Below are 6,743 nucleotides of genomic sequence, written 5' to 3' on the forward strand. Positions count from 1 at the left end.
TGAATGACATGGGATGTGGGGATGGGGATGAGTCAGTCAAGGTCAGCAGCGGCAGGTGGGCTGAAGTATCACATCTTCCTCAGAGGGAGCAACTTTCAAGTTTTAAGCAACCCATGTCGGTTGGGTTTTACAGGCAGTGTGCAAGCCTTCAGGTTGCACGCCTCGGGGGGATGGGCGGGCAAGGTGAGGGAGCGGGAGATGGGAATTTGTAGGGTTTCGAGCGGTATCTCAGCGTGTGTTTCTTTGGTTGGTGTGACACGCAGGGTCAGAGGGGTGATGCTGCACACCCACTGAGTAGTCCCAGCAAGTGAGGCGGTTGTGGACATGTTGGTGTCTAATAGCCCAGTACTACATTGCAGCTCAGTGGAGTGTTTGTCTTTGGTTTTGCAGGCGCCACAGGCATCCGGAGCCGGACGAGTGTTGGAGGTGAGCTGGGTAGTAGAGAGGTAGTGCATGGGGGTGGTGGTTTCCCGTAAGCTCAACAGTAATATTGTGTGTCTTAGGTGTTTTAGGTGCCAGAACCAGAGAGTGCCACAAAGTCCGAATCCGGAATCCATGAGGAGCAGGTGAGCAGAAGGGTACGGCGCATATGATGCGGGGGATATTGCAGTACAACTTAGTGTTGACGGATGCGATGGTGCCTGATGGCACCATTTCGTGCAAATTGGGGTTCCATTGTTTGTTTTTGCAGATGATGAAGAGGAAACCCAGTGATTCCAGGATGAATCAATTTGATATATGGTAACTCTTTTTTTTTTTTTTGTTCAGCAGGGCTCCAGAGTCCTGGCCCTCAGTGAAGTTGAGGTACCAGCAGCGGAGCTTCCTTGGGGAGGGGAGGGGACGGGACAGGGTTGGAAATAGCAGCAAGGCATTTAAAAGTTAGCGTAGCGCCCCAGGCTTTCCAGGAGCGGTGCCCTTTGAGCACGTAAGCGGAGCCGTAATTGTCCTGACCATGTGTGACACTATCTCGCATTGCACTGCCTTGTATTGTGTTTAGCCTGGAATTGTATTGCTCTGTAGTGTTCTCGTCTGCAGTCTCAGACGGTCTAGCATGGTAACGCCTGTATTCCTTTATGTCTTGCGCTGTATTGCTCGGTCATCGTTTTGACAGCCATCTGAGACTGTCATGTTGTACCGTTTGCCATGTTGTTACTTTGATGGATTGTTCTGCATCTGACTGTATTGCGTTGCCGGGCTCTGTGTTGGTTTTGAGTTGCGTTGCTCTGTAACTGTCTTGACTGCTGTCTGAGACTGTCTTGCATTGTATGCTTATGTATTTTTTGCTTTGTGTTGTATTGTGTATTTGAAATAGTATTGCATTGCCTGGCTCTGTATCGGTCTTGCATTGTAGCGCCCCGTACTTGTCTTGACCGGCATGTCAGACTGCGTTGCATCGTATAGTTCTGTATTTTGCATGGCTTTCCATCAGTCTGTACTTTAAATTGTATCACTTTGGCTGCCTGTATCTCGGTTTCGTGTCATATCGCTTAGTCATTGTCTTGACTGCCATCTGAGATGATCAGGCATGGTAGCCTTCCATATTTTGTTTTGAATCGCACGGTTGTGTATTTGAACCTCTATTGCGTCGCCTGGCCGTGTTTTGGTTTTGCAGCCTACGGCTTTGTCATTGTCTTGACAGCTGTCCGATATATTCTGTCGTCATTCTGCATGGTACTAAAGATTTTTTTTTATTCGGTTGTTCTTCCTTTGACCACGTATTGCATTGTTCTGCCCTGTATCACGGTACGTCTCAAATAGTTTCGGTCTGTCACTGTTTTGACTGTCATGTGAGACACTCTGGCATTGTATCCTTAAGTATTTTGTTGTGTATTTGAAGGCTGGGTATTTGAAATTGTATTACATTGTTTGGCGCTATTTCGGTTTTGCATCACATCACTCTGTATTTTCCTTAATCGCCATCTGAAACCATCTCGCACGGTATCGTTCCGTATGTTGTTTCTTTAACGGATTGTTTTGTACGTGACCATATATTGTGTTGTCGGGCAGGGCATTGTTTTTGCATTATATCGCTCTGTAATTTCCCCGATGGCCGTCTGGGATGGTTTTGCAGGGTACCGCCCCGTATCGTGTTTTGTCTTGTGTTGTATTGCCCTGTAATCGTCTCGACTGCCATCTCGGGCCATCTGCCATTGTAATCGCTGTATTGCAGGTTTCTTGATTCATCGTTCTTAAGTTACCCTATGTATCGTATTGCCCTGTATCGTGTTACGTCTTGCATGGTATTGCTCTGCATATATCTTGACTGCCATCCGAGACCGTGGAGTTGTACTGTTCGATATGTTGTTTCTGGAACGGATTGCTTTGTATCTGACCACGTATTACATTGCCGGGCAACGTGTTGTTTTTGCATTACGTCGCTCAGTAATTTCCTCGACTGCCATTTGAGATGGTCTTGCGTCGTACGCTTAAGAATTCGGTTCTGTGTTATATTCTTGTATATTTGAAATAGTATTGCTCCGCCTGGCTCAGTATCGGTTTTGCATCGTGTTGCCCCGTCACGCTCTTGACTGCTATGTGATCTATTCTGGCATTGTACCACACCGCATTGCGTGTTTTTTTTAATCGGTTGTTCTTTGACTGTGTAATGCCTTGTACCGCCCTCTATTGTGTTACGTCTTGCATTATATTGCCCCGTCATAGCCTTGACTGCCTTCTGATCTGTTTGGGCCTCGTACCACATTGTATTGTGGGTTTTTTAATTGGTTGTCCTTCATTTGGCTTTCTAATGCCTCGTACCGCCCTGTGTTGTGTAACATCTCGCATTATATTGCCCCATTTTAGTCTCAACTGCATTCTGATCTACTCTGGCTTTGCACCACACTGTATTGTGTGTTTTTTAATCGGTTCTTCTTTATTTGACTGTGTAATGCCTTGTAGTGCCCTGTATTGTGTTACTTCTCGCATTACAGTGTGCTGTCATTGTCTTGACTGCCTTCTGATCTTTTCTGGTATTACAGTTGAAGGTATGCTGGGTTTTTTAATCGGTTGTTCTTCATTTGGCTGCATGGTGCCTTGTTACCACCTGGTATGGTGCTGCATCTTGCATCGTATTGCCCTGTCATTGTCTCGATGGTCATTTTACACATTCTGTCCTAGGACCGCGCTGTATTGTGAATTCTTTCATGGGTTGTTGTATCTTTGACTGTATCGCCTGGTAGGGCCCCATATCGCGTTATGTCTTGCCTTGTATTGCTCTGTCGTTGTGGTGACTGACATCTGATATATTCTACCATTGTATGGCACTGTACCGTCAATTCTTTCATTGTCTGTTCTGCATTTGATTGTATGTTACCTTGTACTGCCCTGTGTAAGGTTCGATCTTGCATTGTATTGCTCTGTCATTGTCTTGCCAGTTATTTTAGACCGTCTGGCACTGTATCGTGCAATTTTTAACCGGTTGTTCTGTATTTGACCGCTGTTGCGATGTCATCCCCCTTTTTCGCCCAGGCTGCTGCTTAAGCTAAAACGACCAGCAGGAGTCGCTATGAGTGGCATTTGAACTTTTGGTGAGGGCTGGCAACAGAGTCAAAACACTGTAAGTCAGTTAGCTTACTGTATAACTAGCGGACAGACCAAGAGCCCTTTGAGCTTTCTTGCAAGGCAGCAGCCTATTCGCCATCATTTCCCGGGGACACTCACTTAAGGTTCTGCTCTTCGAGGCTGAGACATGCCTTGCCGCAACAGATTCTGGGTAAGTGACTAGCATGCCAGACTTAGCAATCTTAGCTGAGCGATATAAAGGGTTTGATCACGCAGATATGATCCTTTAAGAGGTAAACCGTTGCGCAAGTCCGGGGCAAGGATGGGATCCAGCCGCAGCTAGACTCCTCTCGGAGAAGGAGTTTAGAAAGCAAGGGGGTCCTTTCCAAGCCTCGTGATTCAACGGGGAGGGTCTCCCTGACAGCTCGTCTGACCCTGGCCCGTAGGCAGTAAATAATCTGGGGTATGTGGCGATGGAATCTGGCAAAGTGCCATCACATGCGCTGCTACCTTTGTTGAATCACTGCTGTTAACGTTTGTAAATGTTTCTCTACCTCTCTCTCAGGAGTGAATTTTATCACTGCGCCCGCCACAACTGCATATTGCCGGTGTTACGTGTTGCATTGTCTTGCCCTGTCATCTTGACGGTCACGTTAGAGAATCTGTCCTAGGACTGGACTGTATTGTGATGTCTTTCATGGATTCTTATGTGGCTGTGTATTGCCTCGTACTACCCCGTGTGGTGTTACGTCTTCCATTGTATCGCTCTGTTGTTGTCTTGATTGTCATCTGATGTATTCTGCCATTGTACGCCACCATATTGTCACTTCCTTCATCAGCTGTTTTCTATTTGACGGTGTATTGCATTGTACTGCCATGTACGCTGTTACGTCTTGCATTGTATTGTCCTGTCACTGTCGTGTTTGATTTTAGACGTTGCGTTAAAAATTTCAGTCCACTGCAGTCCTACAAGTGGCTGTTTTTTATTTGACTGTGTATTCATTAAAAAGTTCACAACCCCATGCAGTCCTATAACTGTTTGCTGTTTATTTGACCAGGTATTGGGTTGTACTGACGCGTACAATGTTATGTCTTGCATTGTATCGCCCTGTCATTGTTTCATTTGTGATTTTAGACGTTGCGTTAAAAAATTCGCAATACAGTGCCGTGCTATAATTTGCTGGTCTTTGACTGCATATTGCCTGGTTTTGCCCACTATACTGTTATGTCTTGCATTCTATTGACATGTTGTAGTCTGGATTGTCATTTTACAGATTGTGTTAAAAGATTCACAATGCGGTGCAGTCCTATAATTGGTTGTTGTTTATATGGCCGCATATTGGATTGTACTGTCTGGTGTGGTGCTACGTCTCGCATTGTATAGCCCTGTCACTGTATTTATTGTCAGTTTAGAGATTGTGTTAAAAAAATTCTCAGTACCGTGCAGTCCTACAATCAGTTGCTTTTATTTCACTGTGTATCAGATTGTACCGCCCGGTATATTGTTAGGTCTTGCATTGTATTGCTCTGGAACCGTCTTGATTGATATCCGAAATATTCTGTCATCGTAATGAACTGTACTGTCAGTTTCATAATCGGTTGTTCTCTATGTGATTGCCTATTGCATTATACTGCCCCCTATAATGTTAAGTCTTGGATTCTATCGCTCAGTTTTATCAACCGCCATCTGCGACCGGGATTGCAGCGCACTCGTCCGTGGGTTTTCGATTGGCGGTTCATTATTTGACTACATCTTGTGTCGTCTTGCCCGGTATTGTGTGTTGTCTTGAATTGTATTGCCCTGTAATCGCCCTGACTATCTGATCCGTTCTGGTATGTACTGCTCCATATTCCGTGTTTTTTTTAAAAGTTTGTTCCTGGTTTGGCTGTGTATTGCCTTGTAGTGCCCTGTATCATGCTGCATCTTGCATTGCGTTGCCCCGTCGTTCTCTTCACTGTCATTGTAGACGCTCTTGGACAGTAGCCATCTGTATCGTGGGGGTTTTACCGGGTGTTCTTTCTTTGACCATGTATTGCCATGTTACCGCCTTTGTGTTGGGTCTCGAATCGTGTTGCCGCGTCATTGTTTTGACTGCCATCTGATGCATCTTAGCATTATACTGTCCTCTATTGTCTTACGTTGTGCATTGTATTGCTCTGTCGTTATCTTGCCTGCTGTCTCACATCTGTTGGCGTTGTAACGCACAGTATTGTGGGTCCCTTCGTCGGTTGTATATTGGACTGACTATTGCACTGTACTGCGCTGTGTAATGTTACGTCTCGGATTCTGTTGTCCTGTAACTGTCTCGACCGCCACCTGATGCTCCGTGGGATAGTGCTGCCCTGTATGTTGGGGTTTTGACAGGTTGTTTTTTCTTTAATTCTGTTTTGCATTGTACTGCCCCGTGTTGTGTTGTGTTTGGCATTGTATTGCCATATAATAGTCCTGAGTGATATATTCTGGCATGGTACCGCACTGTGTTGTGGGTTTTTTTTAAGGGGTGGTTGTTTACATGCCTGTGTTTTTTCCTTGTACTGCCCCGTATTGTGTTTTGTCTTGCGTTGTATTGCCCTGTCATTGTCTAGAAGGTCATTTTATACATTCTGTCACAGGACTGCACTGTATTGTGACTTCTTTAATAGGCGGTTGTTTCTTTGACCGTGCAGTGTCTTGTAGTGCCTTGTATCGTGTTATGCCTTGTGTTGTATTGCTCTGTTGTCTCAACTGACATCTGATAGATAGTCTGCCATTGTATGGCACTGTACCATGAATTCTTTCATTGTCGGTTCTTTATTTGATCGTGTATGGCGCTGTACTGCCCTGGATAACTTTGTCTTGCATTGTGTTGCCCTGACGATGTTGTCTTGCTTGTTATTTTAGATTGTCTGGGATTGTACTGCACTGTATTGTGAGTTTGTGAATTAGTTCTTTGGTTGTGTGTTCCATCGTACTGTCCTGTACTGCGTTATGCATTGCATTGCCCTATCACTGTTTTGACGGTCACTTTAAACATTCTGTCGTAGGACTGCACTGTATCGTGAGTGTTTTGATTGGTTGTTCTTAATTTGGCTGTGTATTGCCTTGCACTGCCGTGTGTTGTGTTATGTCTTGCGTTGTACTGGTTTGTCACTGTTTCAACTTGTTTTAGACTGTCTGGGATTGTACTGCACTGTATTGTGAATTATTGAATTAGTTGTTCTTTGTTTGACCGTTGTAGCGGTGTGGTCCCCTCCACCCCTCC

The sequence above is a fragment of the Larus michahellis genome, unplaced genomic scaffold (genome assembly GCF_964199755.1).
Source record: "Larus michahellis unplaced genomic scaffold, bLarMic1.1 SCAFFOLD_341, whole genome shotgun sequence".
Taxonomy (NCBI): Eukaryota; Metazoa; Chordata; class Aves; order Charadriiformes; family Laridae; genus Larus; species Larus michahellis.